The sequence below is a fragment of the Astatotilapia calliptera genome, chromosome 7 (assembly GCF_900246225.1).
Source record: "Astatotilapia calliptera chromosome 7, fAstCal1.2, whole genome shotgun sequence".
NCBI classification, from domain to species: domain Eukaryota; kingdom Metazoa; phylum Chordata; class Actinopteri; order Cichliformes; family Cichlidae; genus Astatotilapia; species Astatotilapia calliptera.
Window position 1 is genome coordinate 40,481,992 of NC_039308.1, and position 24,304 is coordinate 40,506,295.

Here is a 24,304-nt window from a genome sequence, read left to right on the forward strand (position 1 = left end):
GGTGTGTGTGTTTAGGGCACGGATGGCTTGGGGATAGAAGCTCCTCTTGAGTCTCTCTGTCCTTGCCCGGAAGATGCAGAACCTTCTACCAGATTGCAGAAGTTGGAACAGTTTGTTGCCTGGATGGGACGGGTCCTTCAGTATCTGCGCTGCTCTAGTCCGGCATCTCCTGGTGTAGGTGTCCTGAAGCGGGGGGAGAGCAATCCTGCAGCAGCGTTCTGCTGTACGGATCACTCTCTGGAGAGCTTTTTGGTCCTTCACACAGCTGTTCCCAAACCACGATGTCATGTTCTGTGTGAGGATGCTCTCCACAGCGCCTGTGTAGAAAATCCTGAGGATCTTTTAGGATGTTAGGATACTAATGTTAGGATACTAACATTATTTTTGTATTATATTAATATGGCAGAAATTCCAGTCACCTGTGCATAAAATAGATGGTAGAATTGTCCTTGAAGAAGCTACTTTTTAGTTTGAGTACATTGCAGCATGTACTTTTTCACTTTTACTTGAATAAAGAAGTTGAATCAGTACTCCAACTTTCAATTGAGTGTTTTTTAATACAAGTGTCTGTACTTCTACTTAAATACAGAATGTATGGAGTGGAGCGGACAGCAGACACGCTCGCTCTGCTCTATCATAAAACCAGCTTGAGACAAGGAAGAGCCTGCAGACAGAACGCAGCTCTTCCCCTGTCTCTACCTTTTCTGTATAAAACAGGTTAGTAGCGTGCGCTAACTAATTGCAATGCACATAAAAGGCCTAAAACCTTTTCTTGTGTGTTAGTCTGATGGACTGAACAAGAACTTTCCTGCCAGTTGTAGTGCGAGTTGTTTTCCACTTGCAGTACTGCGTATGTTTTATTTTGTGGCAAATCTCCTGGACACACCTTTAATCCTGAAGTCACTAAAAGTTTTATAAGTGCGTGACTGCGTCCCGGTTAGCTCGCCGTGATCGTATAGTGGTTAGTACTCTGCGTTGTGGCCGCAGCAACCCCGGTTCGAATCCGGGTCACGGCAGAGAGGTGCACCGTCATTGGGACATTTCATTTTACTGAATTTCTCGGAGAAACAAACCCAAGGGATTAATATAGTTCTATTTATCTATCTATCTGATTAACATGAGTTCTACGTAACCTAGATCTCACTCAGTATGCTTCTACATGTAAACAGAGTCTCGTATATTTGGAATTTTGGGAGATTGTGGAATATATTTCTTTATTATTTCCTGTTGTGATGTATTGTTGCACGTGTTACGATATAAAGAAAGGTTACAACGGTAATGCTTAGAAGGTTAATCGCAGTGTTAACGCTACTGCACAGACACATTTTTGAAGCTAGACAGCAGCAGAATTTAGTTACAGATTTGTTATAAATAAGAGGACCTATAAGGGATTTTTATTTTGTAGACTTATACATAAAAAACACAAGGCAACCAAGGGGATTTAAAATGTGAACCTTACTGAATGTGATCCTTTTGTTAGAAGAGGAATGTGTGGAGAAAAGATGAACGCATGTGTAAATGAACAGAAACCAAAGATGTAAACTTCTGTGTAGTAAACAGGCGAGGGAGAGCCTGCAGTCGAGCGCAACTCACGTCCTCTGTCTCTGCTTTTTATTGGAGCAAAATAGTCATTAGAGCCACTACTGAATCCCAGCTGCAATATTTAATGCAGCCACAGATGTTAGGCAGCGTTCTGCTGACTAACATGCAGCAGAACACTGCAGTATGTGTTCTGCGCCCGTTCCACCTGTCGGTCTGCAGGCACATCGCTATATATTTAGTTAATTCATGTTTTTCATTTAATTTTGCTGGGTTTTTTTTTTTTTTTGGGGGGGGGGGGGGGGGGGGGCTTAACAATCACTCTCCATTTATACCATTTTAATCATGATGCGTATCTTTAAATAGCACGGCAAAGTGTAAATAGGGGAAATTACACAAAATACACTCAAATGAAGCATTCGTTCACTTTTGAAATTTTTAATATACTGTATCATTAGTGACACAGTGCGCACGGTTTTTCCTATTTTTTTTTAAAAAAAAGTAATTGACTGTACATACACCACATATTTTACTAGGTTTCAGTGATACACTCATGATTTTTGCATGGTCATATCAACATTAGATCTTTTATTGTGAGTCATCAGAACTTCTGAGTGAAACATGGAGTATCCCTCTGTAACCATGGTTATTCACTGTCAGGCTTGACATTACTCTGAGCAGCATACATGATTTTATGAATCAACATTTGTGGGTTTGTGGTTATACTCACTCTCTCCCTTGTAGAATAACTTTGTTACAAGTAATACATTTGTTTTGCGATTAGGCTGACATGAGAAAACCGATGTGATGGAGTGTGAGAAGTGTGTCAGAGAAAGCAGCCCTAACTTCTAACAACTTAAAGTCAGTGTGGAAAAATAAAACAGTTACTTGTGTGGGACTGTAGCCTATAGGTTTATATTATTAACTGATAATTATAAGACAGGTAATGCAACAAGTATTATAGTGATTTAGTTTCTCCTGGGAGTAATTCATTAACATACTGCATTATTTTAAGAAAAGTATTCTGTGTAATATGTGCAATACATTATTTTTTGAGTAATGACCCAACACTGATCACAACAAAGAGGGGAAATACCTCCAACAGGCACAAACATTCCTAACACAGAGAGCTTGACCCTCTGCTCGGCCTCACCACCTCTAACAAGGTCTTTCTTTCACAAACACCACTCAAGATGGGTAGTTTTGTTTCCCCTGCGTCTAAATACCCAATGTTTTTTCTAAAAAGTTCACCATGGCAACTTGAAAGTATGTGAAATTATGTGTACAAGGCTGGTGTCTGCTCCTCTAAAGTGACAAAAAGAAAAAAAAAAAGAAAAAAAAAAGAAGCTTTTTCTGAACCAAAGTCTTCATTTGAGGCTCTTAATAAATTTCAGTTTTGTTTTCTGTGAATCTTCTGGACCTGAACTCAGACCTGCATCTCTGATCTTCTTGGCGTCTTCACTATCAGCTATGACAATGTGGAAGAGCTGATCCTGTTCTGCTAAGTTTAGCCCAGGTGGAAATGCTGCTGTGGGTGGAGTAGGCCAGCTCGTCAGTGAAGAGCTATATGTTCACTGGAGCCTGTATCTCTTCCTGCATTTATAGTTAGCTCTGTCTGTACAAACGTTTGTATCTGAATAAATCTTGCTCCTTCTTCCTAAATCAGACTGCTATAACCTCTATTACTGTACAGAGTGTGCTACTTGACTGCAAACATTTAGTTCTGTTTTAAGCTGGCATTTTGATGAAGTGGTCCAAAGATAAAATTGTTAGTTATTCACATACAGAACTGTATATGAATGACCTAGAGTAACTAGAGTTTGAATTTCTGTGTTTGTATTGCCGTGAAACTTTGACTTATGCTAGTAATTCTTAAACTTCCAGTGATTTATCCCACAGGCTGAACTCTCCTCCCTGAGTCTCTGAATCCAATGAAATGAAAATGAACATTCAGTTATATAATGAAACATGCTGTAATTGAGGGGTTAGCTCATTATGCCACATTAGTCTGATATAAATAGTGAGCTATTAGGCTTAATTTATTAGCCAGCTTCATTTTATTAAAGAGCTTGGGGCCACGTATGCTGTGGCTCCTCATTTACAAAACTGCTGCTTAAAATCTGATGGGGACACCTGTGTGTTAGAAATTCTGACCATTGGTAATTTATCTTCACTGGTTGTGGACAATGGAAGCTACTGTGGTATCGGTTATATTTAAATTGCTTTTATCTTCAGTCTAGATTCAATTAAAATATATATAATTAAATGAAAACATGTTCATACAGTACTAAAGTTTGATACTACTCTAACACTTAAATCTCTTTAATGCAGAACTTTGTAGAAACCCATTTGGCAGCAGACATCTCTAATTTTTCTTTGTGAAGTCTGTGTACACCAGGTCATTGTTATATTGACAAGTTAACCATTGCTCCAGTTTCCTAATTAAAGCAAATAGGACTCACTGGGTATTAATCTGGAGCCACACAAACTTTTGTGAAATATAATAGGAGTCAGGTTTTCAAGACACTGTCTAATGCTTTATTTTGCTTTTTTTTTTTTTAAAAAAAAAGAGCAAATTAAGACATGCTGTACAGAATTTGTATAATCTTACCTTTTTATCTTATAATTTTTGTTTTCCCCCCTTTTCACTACAGACATTAAATAAGATAGAGAATCTGTATCATCAGTGAAGACGTTAATAAAATAATACTGTTATAAAACAGCTTATAATTTTTTCAAAATCCTTTAAAATTTTCTGTAGTTTCTCATCAGACATTACTTTTGGGCGTTGAAAAGTGCCTGACAGCAGGCAGACAGCATTTTATCTCTGATGTCCACACTTTCATTTCTCCAGAGCACTGCTTTCTTCTGTTTCCACTGGTCCTGTCTGATCGGGAAGGCTCATCAGTCATCAGAACGACTTGGCTTTACTTGGGTCAGAACAATAATATCCCTGCCAAGCGTGATGGACAGCTGAGGCGAGGTTGCGAACAGCGGCATGGTGTCAGGACACCGACTGAAGGTAGAGAGAAGACAAATGTTGACGTTTCCATCAGAAATCTGCTCAAGGTGATGTTTGGGGTGGCTGCACCCTCCACCTGCAATAAAACATCCTCCAAACATTTCTTCAAGGCCTCGGCTGTGATTGCACTGCAGTGTTGCTCACTGAAAAAGCAGTCTCAAGAAACACTTCAGGTTCATCCACACAGGGGTTTATTGGATCAGAGAGGCTTTTTTGTCCATTTAAAAATTTTTCTTCACACTCGAAGTGTGACAGCTGGAGTGGGTTGTTGGGAGTAAACTCATAGAAAGCATGTTGCTGCTTTCAATTCCCTCATGACATGACAGGATTTCATCATTGTAAGATGTGGTTGTGCCCTGCAGTGCTAAAAAGTCAAATTAATTTTGTTCCTAGAAAGGCGGCGACGACTATATTGGTTTTAGCCTGGACTTTTCCGCAAATACTTTTTGACTGCTTGATAGTTCCCAACTATATACCCAGATTTGAAATGAATCAATTGGTGCCACCCCCAACCTTTTTAAACAAATGTGCACAAAGCCAGATTGTGAACGACTGAGTTGATTTCCCAAGGTGATCCCTTGCTGTTCAGCCACTTAACATGACTCCAGTGGTTAGATCTACTGAAGCCCGGTATCGAAAACATGCTGGGAATTTGTGTCATAGTCCACTCGCGTAAAGCCCCACTGTATAAACCGGCATTTGTTTGAACAGTTAGATGAGGATCCTGGAGATGTTGCTGCATTTTACAGGCTGCAGTATCTCTAACCATCTGTCAGAGTTCATTATTTAAACCGACATTTGTCATGGTGCTCCTGTGTGATTGTTGATATGCATCGTGTGTTCAGAGACTTCAAACATGCACACTTACACAAAACCTGCAAATACCAATTGCTGAGATGAACAAATTAAGAAGACAGGAGGTGTGCGCCGTATTTGACAGTGATGTTTATACAGTTCAAACTTTAATAAACTCTGAATCAGAAATAGTTTGTGCGTAAACTCAGTCATCAGTGAAGTGATTATAATTCAGATCACTGGTTGATTTTTTTATTTTCTCAGTAAGGCGTGGTGTACTGTAGAGAGCCAAGAGAGTAGCTTCAGATGCTTTTCTATTGAACAGCACGCTGATCTGAAACTCACCGTGTGTGTTGTCGGGTTAGACAAACAGGGAGTGTGTGCATCACTGCTGGGGAAATGATCTCATTGCAGTTAACAGACTCACTTACAGACCATCATAGGATCAGATTTTAGAATAAATTTTCATCTACCCACTGATCTCACTCAAACTCTATCGTGTTCAAAGTTTACTTGAACTTTTTAAAAAACACTGAAACACAAAAGCAGAAAAAAAAATGAATTAAGATTTTATATAACACCGACTTAATAGCAATAACTACAAAAGACAGCCTGGAGAGATTCTGTTAAAACTCTTGCCTAAACCCTGTCAAATGTGACTTGCGTTCTGATTTGATGTTTGGTTTTCATCATTGTTATCACTATTAGTCATTTAAGCTTCTTTCTTTATATTTCTAGTGCTCTAGTTCTTTGTTATGGGATTTCTAGTTCTTAGGTTTTCCATGTGTCCCTTTTAGTTCAGTGTCAAGTCTGCGTTTTTGTGAATTGTCTCTTGTTTTCTGTTTTATTTTGATAGTCCCAGTTCTACGTTAGTGTTTCTAGTCCCGTTATGTCCGATTAATCCCAGCCATGTCTCCCTCCTGTTTCCCATTCCCTGATTGCCCTGTGTGTATTTAAGCCCTGTGTTTTCTTGTGTGCTGGTTCATCTGTATTTTTCCTTGCGTCATTTCCCTGCCTCTCTTGTTCAGTTCTGTGTTTTGTTAGTTTTTCCCATTTAGGTTTTGCTTAGTTTCCTTCCACACCTTCCCTGTTTCTGTTTGTATCACCACCTTATGAGTAAACTCACTTGCATCTCAGGTGCCTGCACCTTGGGTCCTAAAACCTCCACCTCCACACGTCTGCTGTGGCAGACATGACACTAATATTGGCGAAATATTAACCCCGTTGAATATCCACTGTCTTCTTGTTTTATTTTGTTCAGCTTTCCTTTTTTCACTGCCTTAAGACATTGTAAAGCTAAGGCTTTCAGCACATTTGAGTAAAATAACAGCTGAGTGTTGTCCAAGATTTTGCTCCTTCTTTACATTCAGATTTTCTGGGAGAACTCATGAAACACATGGTGAGAAAATCTTGTGATTCTATAGTTATTCATATCAATCAGCTCCGTCCTTCACATTGTGACATTTTGATTGGATCCCGCAAGCATCTGTGGTAATAAATGATCTCCAGTAGCTGCGTCACATCGTCTTCACTAGTCAAACCATCAGCTCTCTCACTCTCTGTGAACAGGGCCGAATCACAACAGTAGCTGCCTCAACGCTGATTCATAGATGGAGAGACGACCCAAAAATGCACATCTTAATCCACACACCAAAAGTCTCCCACATCAAGACTTACTTATATGAGGTCTCATATGTGAGGCTCTTCTTCAGATCTTTTCATGTCCGCTCTAGATCTGCTTTTCTTTTTTAACATCAGTTACAGGAATATCTTACAAACACAGAAAATTCAAACATCAGAAAAAAACTGCAACTGATCCTTATTACTGGAAAGAATAGGTACAAATATCACGTGTATTTTACTTTAGAAGAAAATGGATTTTAAGTGTGCATTGCCTGGATATACACCTGAAAACAACTGAAGCATATGCATTTTGTCAGACACTAACAGTGGATCAAAGACAACCAGTTTATAGTTTTATAGCTTGCTGTTGAACATTTTATATGGATTATTACATTGTGGTGAGTTTTACTACCTGCTGGGACAAACAGTTGCTGCAGGATGAATCCATAAATCCCTGAACAACAGTCGTATTAATTCAGCCCTCCATAAAAGTGACATGTTTGCTGCCGCTAACTTGATGATGTGCCATAAATATCTTCTGCCACCGAGGCTGATCGCTTCATCCGCCACTGATGGAGGTTGAGCAGCGCACACATCCTGCACACATTAACAAAATCCATTCATATGGAAAAACACAGTGTTGTTATTTGTTTCCCTGATTTACCAGTAATAAATGATTTTTTTAACCGAGTGTCTTTTATTTTTGAAAAAAATAATTTTAATTATTAAAACTTGTTCTTAAGTAGAGCATGAAGCATTTTTAAATCCCAGCTGATTCAGTGTTGTATCACTCTGCCTCAGTTTTACCTGGAACTGTCATTAGTATCATTTTAATAAATGAACACATTAACGTCCAGAGATCATTTGGTTTGAACCCTTATCATGGATTATGGGCCTAAGTAGAAATGAACATATTCTGAATATGATGAGAAAAGATTTGCAGCTGGAAATTTGTTTGTTTCAGAAATCTGATGCATTGCACAATGAATCCCATATGTTACCCTGTTTTTTTTTTTTTTTAATTCAATTTATGGAGTTAACCAGTGTTGGTAAAAGAAGAATTATCAAGAGCAGACATTTTCTGGGTGTTATAGGGTGTGACCAGCTCCCAAGACGTACAATTGCATGGCTGTTGTCAACAGAGACGCTTCTAGTTTACCTGGCCAGCACTCGGTGGCAATTTATATCACAGAGAACAAACTAAGATATTTCTTGACAGTTTCAGGAACCACCTGGACAATTTTTCAGGGTGTTCTTTGTGGAAAACCTGCAACAGTATATATATATTTTGTTGTTGAAGACCGGTTCAGAGTGCCCTCCCCACAACCTGCTCTCAACAATGTAATGCATGCTTTTTTTTGGTGCCATATAGAATGCAGGATAGCTTTTACACAGCTGATTAATATGTGTGGTGGTAATCTTGTTTTTAATAGTCCATGCTTTTTTGTGTTGGTAGGTAAATACAACAAGTTCCATATGTTTCAGATATGCTTGTGACATGAATACTGGTGTTATGCAACATATCACATTTTACTATCTATTTATTAACATGTTTTAGTATAAAAACCATTCATATAAAACATTTCTAATTAACTTTAGCATTAAGAAAAGCATTCACTGTCTTTTTCAGGGATCTGTATGAAACCCATGAGTCAAGTAACCATCTAGTTTGGTCAAATGTAGGCACTTACAGCTGTTAATGTCTGAATACAGCAAAGTTGTATGCAGCGTGGGGTAGAGATGCTCAGACATGGCACCACTGACAGAGTGGGGAGGGAATATAAGTGAGAAGTGCAGGCTGTTGTTGTCATTGTTGGGGTTGTACAAACACTTTCACTCTTGGCGAGAGTGAGCCACACTTACACTACCAACACAAAGAGCAGAATTAGAGAGACCAGAAAAAGAAGACATATTTGGACCTGCAGCACAAGCAGTATCAGCAAATTAAACACACATATCACATAGAGCATCATCATCATCATCATCATCATCATCATCATCATCATCAAGACCAGTTACATACACACACACACACACACACACACACACACACACACACACACACACACACACACACACACACACACACACACACACACACACACACACACACACACACACCACCTGTGCAGAGCATCAAATTGCTCAGTTGTTACATCAGAGCAATGAATAAATGCATACAAAGTCAAAGCAGACATCAGACTTGGCCCTAATCTCTTCGGGATTATTATTGACACCAGGCTGATAGGACTCATCACCATGTTCTAAAGAAAGGTTTTAGTGTTACTATCTCATTGCTGATCATTTGGAACGACCAAGCTGAAGAAACCAAAGTGCTGCAGGGTTCGAAGTCTGAATGCCTGATTAACTCTTTGCATGAGTTTTTATTCTACTCCATATTGGTCTGTGAATGTGAATATAGCACAAAAAATGCAAAATGTAAAAAGCAAAACTGATATTTACTACTAATTAGAGATGGCAAGATACCACTTTTTTTATGTCCGATACCGATACCGATATCATAAATTTGGATATCTGCCGATACCGATATGAATCCGATATAGTGGTTTTTTAATCAATAAAACTGTTTTTTTAATATCTTGCTGCATTTTGTATAAGTTCATACTCAAGTTTAAATAAATAACAACACTAAAGCTATTCTGTTATACCTGTATGTAAAAAATACACTGCGTCCAAAATATGTCATAGTTCAGCAACAGTGATCAATCTAATAAACTTAAACCTGCACCATCCTCCCTATTCTGGTATTTTAAAGAGTACTTAGCAGAAATATTAAGCAACCTAACTAATAGGGTTGCAAACTCCCAGCAAAAAAAAAAAAAAAATAGGGAACCACCCCCTACCTCATGATGCTTACAGTTTTTGCCCGTTGCTTGAACACATTTTGCAAAACCCCGCACGCTGTGCCAAAACTGTACACACAAGTACACATGACACAACACTGGGAAATATACCATTCACATCTGTGCCAAATTGAAACTCTACTCCCAAAACCTAAACTCTGCTGTCAAAACCTAACATTCCTTTGTCAAAATGTAACTCTGTTGACAAAATGACACATACCTGCACCATATGCAAACACTCACAGATCAGGGGGAACACACTACTCTGCTGTACATAAAACACTGCAGTCCTTGATTCCCATTGTTTATTCAGAAGGCACATTTACAGGAGACACATTTCCAAACAACCATAAACGCAAATAGACCTACTCAATACTGTACATTGCAGTACCATGAATACAGGTACAGCAAATAAAACAACAACAACACAATAGTACTGCAATAGAAAAAACACTATACTGTAAACACAAAAAACCATGACAATTGTGCATAAGTGGGCTCATGGATCCCGCCGTCTGTTGGGGTCTGGCCACAGGACCTCATCAACATCGCAAGCAATGTCCTCTCCCGCTAGGCACCGGGGTAAATATCCTCTTGCTCTCCCTCCATCCATGCTTGCAAAGTTCTTGGAATGGCTACGCTGAGGGCTTTTTGTAGTTGGCTAATTGGTGTTCGGTTTTGCAAGTAGGTGCCTTCAGGTGTGTATTTGAGTGGTTGCAATTACCCGATGTGTTTTGTATTTTGGATACATGTGTTTTCCGAATGGCACCCTGAGATTTCATTTTGTGAGCGAAGTGTCTTATGTATGAAATAGAGTGTAGCATGCAGGACCATGTGTGTTGCATGAGGGAGTAGGTGTGTTGCATAATTGGTACTGGGGTGCAAAGCAGCGCTTTTGTTTAAGGTAGGGGTACATGTGTTTGAGGTATGGTAACAAAAGCTTCACGTTGTGTTACTTTAGTCTAAGCATGGGTTTATAGTGTTCAAGCAACGGGCAAAAACTGTAATCGATGTAATCAAATTTAATTTGATGAAGGTGGAAACATGCACAGAAATAAATTATTTTTCAAGAATAATTAAATAGATTCAACATCTTTCTTCAACAGAATTGCAGAATTCACAGATGGTACTTTCCCAAAGGAAAAAGTACTAGCTTACTAGGGTATATTAGAGTTTACAGTTACTATATACAGTAATGGACTTCTATATATTTTACATCAGATTAAAACTTTGGGTGTAAGAGTCAGATAATTATTTATTAAAAGCTAGACATTTAAAATGAGAATAAGAAAGAAAAGTATGTCTTTGTGCCCCCTTTTCCCTGTTACAGTTTTTGCCCACTGCTTGAACACATTTTGCAAAACTCCGCTCTCTGTGCCAAAACTGTACACACAAGTACACATGACACAACACTGGGAAATATACCATTCACATCTGTGCCAAATTGAAACTCTACTCCCAAAACCTAAACTCTGCTGTCAAAACCTAACATTCCTTTGTCAAAATGTAACTCTGTTGACAAAATGACACATACTTGCATCATATGCAAACACTTACAGATCAGGGGGAACACACTAGTCTCCTTTACATAAAACACTGCAGTCCTTGATTTCCATTGTTTATTCAGAAGGCACATTTACAGGAGACACATTTCCAAACAACCAAAAACGCAAATAGACCTACCCAATGTTGTACATTGCAGTACCATGAATTCAGATAAAGAAAAAAAAACAACAACAACACAATAATACTGCAATAGAAAAAACACTATACTGTAAACACAAAAAACCATGACAATTGTGCATAAGTGGGCTCATGGATCCCGCCGTCTGTTGGGGTCTGGCCACAGGACCTCATCAACATCGCAAGCAATGTCCTCTCCCGCTAGGCACCGGGGAAAATATCCTCCTGCATGTCGAAACCATCCATGGATTGCTGTCACCTGAATGTCGCCGCAGGCCTGTTCCATTGCCTGCAGAAGAGGCATGCGGGCATGTGGTTGGCGGTCATATACTCGCCATCTCCAAGCCGAAAAAAATTCCTCTATAGGGTTTAAAAATGGTGAGTAAGGGTGCAAGTATACCACTTCAAATTGATTGTGGTTGGAGAACCAGGCCTGGACCAGAGCAGCCGATGGAAACTGACATGATCCCATATCACCACAAACCTGGGCTGATCTGGTCTGTTCTGTACAACTATATCATGGAGAGCATCTAGAAATGTGAGTATGTGTTGGCTATTGTATGGACCTAGTATTGCATGATGGTGCAGAAGCCCTCGAAGGCATATGGCGGCACATAATGTGATGTTTCCCCCGCGCTGCCCTGGGACGTGCACAATTGCCCTTTGGCCAATTACATTACGACCCCGTCGTCTTGTTTTGCTCAGGTCGAATCCAGCTTCATCAATGAAAATGTATTCATGAGGCTGTGCAGCTCCATCCATGGCCAAGATTCTCTGAAAAAAAGGGGAACATATCACTGTACTACAGTGCTACACATACAGCACCCTCACCCCATCACACAGGTACCTGTGTAGCTCTCAGAATAGATCCATGTGGTACTGATATGGTACATATTCAGCTGCTACTGGACTTCACCAATACTCTATTGTAAATGTAAGGGACAGTTACACGTACCCGTACATATTCAGCTCGAAGTCCTTTGACCCTGTCACTGTTCCTCTCGAATGGGACTCTGTAGAGCTGCTTCATGGTGATGCTGTGTTTACCCAAGATGCATCTGATGGTGGTGATGCTCACATGGTCTATGTTGCTGAACACTCGCCTGTCTGCAAGTATTTTCCGTCGTAGCTGGTGGAGACGGATGGCATTGTCTGCCCTCACTAGGTCCACAATGGCAAGTTCCTGCTGTTATGTGAACAGGCGTTGGCGTCCTCCCCCAAAAGGTCTTCGAGTCATTCTGGAGAAATACAACCACATATTGTCATCGCTTTGCTTATTTTTCTTACAGTACTTTACTGTATGTACTGTGTCATCCACTGTACAACACTGTACTTCAATATAAGGAATCAGCCCCTTTGGCTGCAAAAGGAGCATTAGCACCCCGTACATTTGATATGGTGATGTGATATACTGTAGAACAGTGCTATAAAACCATCTGAGTAGAGCAGAAGGTATGGAGGTGAAGACATACCTGTTTTCTAGTCGGAATGTTCGTATTACAGATGCCACTGTGAAGCGGCTTAGATGTGGGTGGACTCTCTGCCCAGCTTCCCTCATAGTCAGGCCATGGTTGATGACATGGTCCACCAAAGTTGCTCTTATTTCATCAGAAATATGGGTCCGTGCATGGCCTCTTCGGCCTCCTCCTCCTCTACCTCTTCCTCTTGCTCTCCCTCCATCCATGCTTGCAAAGTTCTTGAAATGGCTACGCTGAGGGCTTTTTGTAGTTGGCTAATTGGTGTTCGGTTTTGCAAGTAAGTGCCTTCAGGTGTGTATTTGAGTGGTTGCAATTACCCGATGTGTTTTGTATTTTGGATACATGTGTTTTCCGAATGGCACCCTGAAATTTCATTTTGTGAGCGAAGTGTCTTATGTATGAAATAGAGTGTAGCATGCAGGACCATGTGTGTTGCATAAAGGAGTAGGTGTGTTGCATAATTGGAACTGGGGTGCAAAGCAGCGCTTTTGTTTAAGGTAGGGGTACATGTGTTTGAGGTATGGTAACAACAGCTTCAACTTGTGTTACTTTAGTCTAGGCATGGGTTCATGGTGTTCAAGCAACGGGCAAAAACTGTAATGCCCTATTGGCCCCCTGGCTAAACTTTGCTAGATCCGCCCCTGAACTGTTACAGCCGTCAGCTACGTAGAAAAAGATCCTGGTGTAGAAAGTAATATTACAGTTTTTTCTGAATGCTTAAACCCCAACTGTGATTCCTGTAGCACAATCTCTAAAACTATTCAGACTTATAGCAAAACCACTCACTGAGTTTGCAAAACTAAAAGCACAAAAACTGCTTTGCACTCAGTTTGCAATTTTGTAACACACACTTTGCAAAACTGTAGGCACAATTCACTGCACAACACTCAATTACCAAATTTCCAACACACTCCTAGCAAAAGTATACACATGTATGGCTATCATTAACACTAATTTGCCAACTGTCTGGCACACTTTCACATGTGAAAACTTTTTTAGATAATTAGTTCACTTTGCAATCAGCCTAAGCACTATAATACAGGTAAGCTGTGTGTGCGGAGTACAATGGAGGGAGCAGAAAGAGTGAGAAGTAGAGGAGGCCGAGGAAGAGGACGTGGAGGTGAAGAAGTAGGATGAAGAGGACGACAAGGACAAGGAGGAGCAAGAGGAAGACGAGGAGGAGGGAGAGGAAGATGAGGAGGGGGGAGAGGAAGGGTAGGAAGAGTAAGAAATAGAATTGCTGATGACATCAGAGCTACAATAGTGGACCATGTAATCAACCGTGGAATGACCCTGAGGGTAGCTGGCCAACGGGTCCAGCCTAACTCGAGCTGCTACACTGTAGCAAGTACCATAAGGACATCTTGAAATGAGAATCGGTTAGTACAGTCACTTCGCACAAAGATTTGTAGCACTGCCATATGCCAATGAGAAACACACCAATACCATTGATGTAAAAATACTGAAATTGTTACTTTACAGAATTGCTAGATGACCAGATGCTGGGGGCAGAGGAAGCATGTTCACTGCAGACCAAGTAACCCATATAGTCATTATGGCGATTGCAAATAATCCTATACTTGGAAATAAACACTTGTGTTTGTTTTGATGTACTTGAAGTTTGGATCCCTCTATGCTTATGGATCTATGACAGAAGTATGAGCTCAAACTGACATAGCCTACCTTGTGCACAGAGAAAGCAAAAGCCAGATGTGTTTTGTATTCATACCATCAGTGTGCAGTTGGCGCATTGTGTGCTTAGTAGATGATGGCCTGTGTGTACTGTTTGATACGGAAACACCATTTTTACGAAGGTGTGAAGAGTTAATCTAGCTGTGTTTGCTTTTGCAAGAGAACTACAATGTTTTGATGATTGGGTGACAGGTTTTCTTATTTGTGTGAAGAGTTTTGCAAAATTAGCCAATAGTTACAAAAAATGTGCTTAAGCAATCAGAAAAAACTGTAAAAGAGTGGAGCACCTGTGTTTAAAGGCACATTCTTAGAAATAGGTTTTAGAAATAAGTTCTCTTTCTTGGAGATCCCAAGGCCATATTTCATAAGCCCCATATTAAATCTGTTTCTCATTTCATGTATTCTATAAAAATTGTAAACATTAGTAGCAGAGATGGACCGATCCAATATTACCTATCGGTCAGATACTGACCCAAATTACTGGATCGGATATCAGCGAGAAATAAAAAATGTAATCCGATCCATTAAATATCAAAAAAGCACCTCACAAAACTTGCTACACGGCGTAACTCGGCTCATAACCGTAGCACGTGTTAGAGCGCTGTGTGTATTTGTAGCCTCGCTACCAAATCAGCATATCATCTCTGAGGAAGTTATCCCAGAGAGAAGTAAAGCAAGTGTGTAAGTTCATCTCTGAATGTTTGTAAAGCATTCCCACGTTAAGCTTAACAACCAATATATGGAGCGACTGCCTCTCTCTCCCTCCCCTTCCTGCTGCTACTTCAATCGGGAAACTGCTTAATGATCAGCTGATCAGCTTTTCTGTTGTGAGTCCGTCTCTCTTCTTTGTTTTTGGCCCATTTTGCACCAGAAAGAGGAAACCAGCGGCTGAACAACAGCAGCACGTTTAACCTTGATAAGCTGTTTTTAGAATTTATTTACAGTTTTTTCTGATTGCTTAAGCACATTTTTTGTAACTATTGGCTAATTTTGCAAAACTCTTCACACAAATAAGAAAACCTGTCACCCAATCATCAAAACATTGTAGTTCTCTTGCAAAAGCAAACACAGCTAGATTAACTCTTCACACCTTCGTAAAAATGGTGTTTCCGTATCAAACAGTACACACAAGCCATCATCTACTAAGCACACAATGCGCCAACTGCACACTGATGGTATGAATACAAAACACATCTGGCTTTTGCTTTCTCTGTGCACAAGGTAGGCTATGTCAGTTTGAGCTCATACTTCTGTCATAGATCCATAAGCATAGAGGGATCCAAACTTCAAGTACTGGTGTTTATTCAAACACATCAAACAACACAAGTGTTTATTTCCAAGTATAGGATTATTTGCAATCGCCATAATGACTATATGGGTTACTTGGTCTGCAGTGAACATGCTTCCTCTGCCCCCAGCATCTGGTCATCTAGCAATTCTGTAAAGTAACAATTTCAGTATTTTTACATCTACGGTATTGGTGTGTTTCTCATTGGCATATGGCAGTGCTACAAATCTTTGTGCGAAGTGACTGTGCTAACCGATTCTCATTTCAAGATGTCCCTATGGTACTTGCTACAGTGTAGCGGCTCGAGTTAGGCTGGACCCGTTGGCCAGCTACCCTCAGGGTCATTCCACGGTTGATTACATGGTCCACTATTGTAGCTCTGATGTCATCAGCAATTCTATTTCTTACTCTTCCTACCCTTCCTCTCCCCCCTCCTCATCTTCCTCTCCCTCCTCCTCATCTTCCTCTTGCTCCTCCTTGTCCTTGTCGTCCTCTTCATCCTACTTCTTCACCTCCACGTCCTCTTCCTCGGCCTCCTCTACTTCTCACTCTTTCTGCTCCCTCCATTGTACTCCGCACACACAGCTTACCTGTATTATAGTGCTTAGGCTGATTGCAAAGTGAACTAATTATCTAAAAAAGTTTTCACATGTGAAAGTGTGCCAGACAGTTGGCAAATTAGTGTTAACGATAGCCATACATGTGTATACTTTTGCTAGGAGTGTGTTGGAAATTTGGTAATTGAGTGTTGTGCAGTGAATTGTGCCTACAGTTTTGCAAAGTGTGTGTTACAAAATTGCAAACTGAGTGCAAAGCAGTTTTTGTGCTTTTAGTTTTGCAAACTCAGTGAGTGGTTTTGCTATAAGTCTGAATAGTTTTAGAGATTGTGCTACAGGAATCACAGTTGGGGTTTAAGCATTCAGAAAAAACTGTAAGTCAAAATACAACAAGACGGACTCTTTAACCTCCGAGGAACTGCCGTCCAAATATGGAGACATCACATTTTGGGTTGTCTAGACAACAATACTAAATTTTGCTCTTACAAATGGCTATCAAATGAGCCGTACTGCTCAAAGGGGCACATTTGTTCTTTCTCATTTTGTTTTTTTACTCAGGAAAAATGCTTCTGTGTTCAGACACCAGATCAAGAGTTTTGCACATCATTACTCAATTGGTACTTTATTGTGTTCTATCGAACTCTATTAAGCCCAAATAGCAGAGAGATAGTAAAAGTGCATGCCATGAAAGAGTTTGGTCTCAGGAGGTTAAAGGAAGCCTGTACTCGGCATCATGTTATAAAATAAATATGGGTTATACTGGCATACTCATACATACTCAGTTGGCTGTCTAGTTTGTTGGCCTGCTTAATCTGTGCAAACTACAGGGTGGGCCATTTATATGGATACACCGTAATAAAATGGGAATGGTTGGTGATATTAAAGTCCTGTTTGTGGCACATTAGTATATGTCAGGGGGAAAACTCCTCAAGATGGGTGGTGACCATGGTGGCCATTTAGAAGTCGGCCATCTTGGATACAACTTTTGTTTTTTCAATAGGAAGAGGGCCATGTGACACATCAAACTTATTGGTAATGTCACAAGAAAAACAATGGTGTGCTTGGTTTCAACGTAACTTTATTCTTTCAAGAGTTATTTACAAGTTTCTGACCACTTATAAAATGTGTTCAGTGTGCTGCCCATTGTGTTGGATTGTCAATGCAACCCTCTTCTCCCACTCTTCACAGACTGATAGCAACACCGCAGGAGAAATGCCAACACAGGGATCCAGTATCCGTAGTTTCAGGTGCTCCACATCTCGTATCTTCACACCATAGACAATTGCCTTCAGATGACCCCAAAGATAAAAGTCTAAGGGGTCAGATCGGGAGACCTTGGGGGACATTCAACTGGTCCACGATGACCAATCCACTTTCCAGGAAACTGTTCATCTAGGAATGCTCGGACCTGGCACCCATAATGTGGTGGTGCACCATCTTGCTGGAAAAACTCAGGGAACGTGCCAGCTTCAGTGCATAAAGAGGGAAACACATCATCATGTAGCAATTTCAAATATCCAGTGGCCTTGAGGTTTCCATTGATGAAGAATGGACCCACTATCGTTGTACCCCATATACCACACCAAACCATCACTTTTGTTGTTCCAACAGTCTTGGAGGGATCCATCCAATGTGGGTTAGTGTCAGACCAATAGCGGTGGTTTTGTTTGTTAACTTCACCATTCAAATAAAAGTTTGCCTCATCACTGAACAAAATCTTCTGCGTCAACTGAGGTTCCTGTTCCAATTTTTGTTTTGCCCATTCTGCAAATTTTGTGCGCCAATCTGGGTCATCCTCATTGAGATGCTGCAGTAGCTGGAGTTTGTGGAGTTTCCAAAACCTTGTGAACGATGTGCTTCGAGATTTTCTGAATCTCTTTGTTTTCGTGTACCTGGATGACATTCTTATTTTTTCCAGAACCCCTGAGGAACACCAGGTTCACGTGAGGAGTGTGTTACAGCGTTTGCTGGAGAATAGATTATTTGTCAAGGCGGAAAAATGTGAATTCCACATTTCATCTGTTTCTTTTCTGGGTTATGTATTGGCAGGAGGGCAGGTGAAGACGGACTCAGCGAAAGTCAAAGCAGTTCTGGATTGGCCCGTTCCGGAGTCCCGCAAGAAGCTTCTCCTGGGAGATCCCGACCCAGGTACCGGGCCTCCTGGGCGGCGTTTTGTCCCTGCTGCCGCCCGTGGAGCCGTCATTCACTGGGCTCACACCGCGCGATTTTCTTGCCACCCTGGCGTGAGTAATTCTTACAATCTCAGATGATCTTGACCTCGCTGTCCCCTCTGCACCACATCATCTCCGGCGCTGCCAACGGATTTGGCGCAGGGTCCGCCAGGCTCTCCTGCAGTCCAAGCAACGACAGGCGCCCCTGCATATCACCCTGGCCAAAAGGTGTGGCTGGCTGCTAAACACATCCCGCTGCGAGTGGCGTCCCGCAAGTTGGCTCCGCGCTTCATCGGCCTGTATGAAATCGAGGCTGTCATCAATCCGGCTGCTGTTCGTCTGAAGCTTCCTAACTCCTGACGCATACATCCCACGTCCCACGTCTCCCAGGTCAAACCGGTTCGACATAGTCCTCTGTGCCCTCTGTCCGAGCCCCCGTCTTGTTGATGGTCATCCCGCTTATACGGTCAGTCGGATCATGGCGGCGCGTCGGCGCGGGCGGGGGTGGCAGTACCTGGTGGACTGGGAGGGGTATGGCCCCGAGGACCATCTGTGGGTTCCGCGGTCGTTTATTCTTGACTCCTCTCTCGTCACTGACTTCCATGCTTCCCTTCGCAGGCAGCGAAGGGAAGCATGTCACGGCCCGTGGCTCGGCATCCAGGGATCCGTGGGAGGCTGCGGTGGCCACACCCTTGGGCTGGGCCGCCTCCAAACCACCTGCATCTCATCTGAGGCAATCACCTGAGGACTACTTCAGCCAGCTCTGACGGCTTCTCCTCACCAGTCCGTAAGTCTCCTCCCAGTGTGACCAGCATTCGGCGTGGAAGCCTGTGGCCTGCCTGTCCTCCTGCCTGACTGCCTCCCTTCCTCCCTAGGATTCCCTTCACGGGCACCTCACCCCTCCAAGCTCCACGGTCCTACTCTACCTATAAGCCTCTGCAACTTATGAAGTCTAGCTGTTCATTTCTTGACAAATTGCATGCTGTTAACTGTGTCCCCCCCTTTCTGTTGCAGTTTCCCCACGGTCCCGATTACGGTGCTCCTGGGCTCCACGCTCCTCGTTTCCCCACGTGGCATGAGCCTTAGTTTTTCGTTTCCTTAGCGTTGTTAAAAGATTCTTCAGTTCAACTTGTACATAGTTCTGAGCTGCGGTGTGCTGAGTCTGCTTTGGGGTCCTGTTACCTGAACACTCCGTGTTCTGTGACAGTTTGTAAGGGTGCCATTTGTGAGTAGCTAATATCTGCCGAAGGGATGTTCGACTGATGCCACTCTCCAGTGACATGCGGCGAGTGCAACGCTGTGGGCTCTTGCTGAATGAAGCTAGGACAGCCACTGATGTTTCTTCATTAGTGACAGTTTTCTTACAGCCACATTTTGGCAAATCCAACACTGAACCAGTTTCACGAAACTTAGCAAGCAGTTTGCTAACTGTAGCGTGGGAGATGGGTGGTCTCGTAAGGGGTCTTGCATTGAAATCTGCTGCAATGACCCAGTTACTGCGTTCACCAGATATCAACACAATTTCGATCCGCTCCTCACGTGTTAACCTCTTCGACATGTCAATGGCTGTGAACAAAGAGAAACTTGTAAATAACTCATGAAAGAATAAAGTTACGTTGAAACCAAGCACATCATTGTTTTTCTTGTGACATTACCAATAAGTTTGATGTGTCACATGGCCCTCTTCCTGTTGAAAAAACAAAAGTTGTATCCAAGATGGCCGACTTCTAAATGGCCACCATGGTCACCACCCATCTTGAGGAGTTTTCCCCCTGACATATACTAATGTGCCACAAAAAGGACTTTAATATCACCAACCATTCCCATGTTATTACGGTGTATCCATATAAATGGCCCACCCTGTACTTTGCGACTCATCTCCCCGCGTGCAACACCATTTAAAAATTACATGCTATAACCTTCACTACTGTAACCTAGACACAAAAGTAACTGAGTTTGAACATATTGGGTCTGAAACATATTGATCTAATATCAGAGGAAACCACAGCTGACAGGAGGAAACACTGGGTCCTTTTTAAAAATTCAGTGGTATGTTGGAGATTGTGCACCATGTTCAGAAGGTTGACTTCAGAATTCTGCAGATTACCAAGAAACAGCCTGAATTTATGCATCAGCCAGGAGCTGCTCCAACATCAGTATGTGATAAATGATGAATGACAGTGTGGTTTATTAAACACAGAAAACCTCAGAGCAAAGAAGCAAATCATATGAGCCACAGCGAGTAGAATATTGACTGCAGTGTTACTGCACAAAGTTGCTATTTTCTTATATAGGATCACTTTAAAAAAAAGAAAAAAGTCAGAGTTGTATGACAACTATTTTAAAACAAAACCTAAAAAGATGCACAAAACAACCACAAAGAGATATAAAAATGACTCAAAAGAGGAACAACAACAAGATTCCACAAAGACGTGAAATATTGCCACAGAAGCAGTTAAAGGATAAATAAACTGTATCACTTTCTAGTTACTAGGGAACCCAGCACTACACACACACACACACACAGGGACTGACAGGTTTGTGATTAAGTGCAATTGTTTTATTTAAAGTGTTCTCTCAGACTGCAGTATCCACTGCGTGTACTTTCTGTCCAGCTTGCTCCATCACTTGCTCATTGCTGATTGACAGACGCTCCTTCTCGACGATATTGTAACACGTCTTGTGCGCTAGCAGTTTACGGATGGCGTAAATAACATATCCTAACTTTAACAAGTTACTAAAATCTGAAGCAAGAAGGATACTATTAAAGACAATCCATAAAGAAAAATAATGGATCAATTAGTAGAAGCTGACAGATATAAAAGCAGATGAAGAGAAGATGCTGCAGAGATGAACCTCAATGCCTCGCATTATATAAAAGGGAAAAAAAAGGATAAAAGGAAAAGCATAATAAAAGCTTGGAGACACATACAATGGACCTGATGAAGGGGGATTTTTCCAAGCTTGTGTTTTGTTTTTTTCTCCAGTTGTGCGCAAAGAAGAACACAAGTGACACAGTGCATGTGCGTCTCACAAAAACATATGCCTCAAAATAATATCCTGATGTATTCTGTCTGAATAATATTAGCAGTTAAAAATATTAACTGTTACTGAGATAAAAATCTAAACTGAAAAAATTATTTTAACAAGACAGTGTCAGGGCTCTGTGTGCGGGGAGGCGGAGATGTGGACCCAAGCGCAGGACTCTGAGACGGAAATATAACTGAAAACCACAGCTTTATTGCTGGCACTAGTGATGGGACGTTCTGTATCGAGGCTTCGGAGCGTGTGTCGAGTAATGGAGGGGGCGTTTCCGCGAAGCGCGTATCGAGGCTTGCTTCATTTATGGGAGGAGCTGAAAATGATGACGTCCGAAGCCTCGCTGCCCGGCTGTACCACGTGACTGGTTCATGAAGCGGTTCGAACTTTGCGGCAAATAATCATTTTCCATACTGCCAGCATAAATATACACAGTATACTGCCATCACTACACTATAGGTGTTTTACACACTCCTTTTGTTGTTGACATTTACAGGCTGTGTGCAAAATGCCACACTCTTCAAATTCATGCCAGCTATTATTTTTACGTCCAGTAGGTGTCCTGCTAGAGCAAATGAAGCTTCATGAAGCTTCGCGTTGGGGTGAACCAATTGGATGAAAAGCTTCAGTGCTTCATGGGGCTTCATCTGCCCATCACTTGCTGGCACCAACAAAACAGAAACCAAACATGAAAACACTAACTGGAACACACAGGCAGGGTCTGAGGATACGACGCGACACTGGGTTGAGGACAACACAGGGCTAATATACACAGGGTGGTAATCAGGGAATGGGTAACAGAAGGGAGACACAGCTGGGGGAGATCAGGGCTAACGAGATGGGGGAGCTAAGCTGCACACACTAACATAAGACAAAGACTTTCACAATAAGACAGGAAACAAGAAACCACTAAACAAAGATGCAGACACGACACAGAGACAGACTAGACACTGAACAGAAACTGCAATACACATGAGAACCCAAAACCTAAGAACTGATACCTCACCAAGAATAACTGAAACAGATCTATAATGATAATAATAAACAAAGCACCAGAACATCAGAAAATAATCCATAATGCAAAAATAGACCAAAATATAAGAAACTCAAAATGCTGGGTCAACACTGACCCAGAACCGTGACAGACAGTACAAACAAGAAACAGACAAATGTTAATGTTTCAATACTTGTCATATTTAATTTACTTCTGCTTGGTTTTACTTGTAGGTGGACACCACTGCATGATTTCTAAGAGAAGAAATATCATGTCGTTGTTCATACAGGGTCCAAATGTTAAGGGGGATCTACAAAATAAGTCCACTGGTAACTGGCACAGTGATTGGATTTTTACCTGCCCTTTTTGATAAATCTGGCTCCCAACATTTCTTCTAGTCAAGTTTAAGGGTGGAAGGAAATCACAGACATTCACTCATGTGCAAGTACAAGTGGTTAAAATAGTAGTATGAAAGAACAAGAGCTCCGAAAGCTCTCTTATTATTAGGATCAGGATGACTGAGAACCTTCACAGACTCTTATTATTAGATTATTAGTAGTAGATTTGTTTTAAATTTCCTGATACAGCTCATGTCATTCTCACAGGTTTTCTCATTATTTTCAGCATCTTCCTGCCAGTGTAGTGTTGCCAGGGAAACCGACCTTGCCAAAAGAAATTTACTATGAAGCACTAATGAGGGTAAATCATGAGGGAAGAGAAGAAGGAACTCCATCTGAGATACAAATGTAACGATCAAATGTGAGTGTTACTGACTAGGTTCACTGAAATAACCTTATATCAACAGCAATATAACAGCTAAAATACTTTGGTTAAAATATATTGTCTGTAACTGTAAGATGGGGGTACAGAGTGGAGAGACTCAAAATCTCTGTTTCAGGATATCATTACATTTTTAGGGGGTTCCAGGTTCCAGTAATGGCATGGCAAAATGGCAATCTTGCAAAGATGAAGTACAGAGTCTTCTCTCATTTTAAAATCTAACTTTGACCTGGAATGCACAGATGTATGTTAAGTTGTATTACAGAAGGTAGGAATTAAAGTAGAAATATAACCCCTCCTTCCATTTTAGCCTCAGCAGACTTGTGATACCACTGCACAAATTTCTTTCTGGTACAAGGCTTCTTTGGATGGTTGGAATTACCACACAGGAAAATCAGCTTGGAAAAATCCAAAGGTTAAATCTGACCTGACAGCAATGACCAGGCGAACATGCTTTTGTACTGACAAATGTGTCAATAATGGAAGGCGAACAGCAAACTTAGAGTGACTGTAACATGGTAGACTAATGTGCCTGTGTTAATTCAGCTCCATATTATTGTGTGAAGTTGCACTGGGTTGGGAGTGGTTTTGTGTGTGTGTGTGTGTCACATTTTTGGTGAGCCAATGGCTGGAATGGGGTTGGACTAATTAGAGGCAGGTGTACTTGATTGCACTGATACACTGGTCTACTTATAGCCCACACTACAAACACTGCTGTGTCGTTTTGTCTCTCTGTGCAGGTATGTAATGTGATGAAATCAGATATGTTTGGGATGGAT

The 24,304-nt window shown here is 41.3% G+C and overlaps 1 non-coding gene across 1 annotated transcript; it reads left to right on the top strand.

Annotated features, from left to right (window-relative positions):
• Window positions 1-944: 944 nt before the first annotated feature.
• trnah-gug (transfer RNA histidin (anticodon GUG)) lies at window positions 945-1,016 on the top strand. The gene has a single exon. It is a non-coding gene; the product is annotated as a tRNA-His (tRNA).
• The last annotated feature ends 23,288 nt before the right edge of the window (window positions 1,017-24,304 follow it).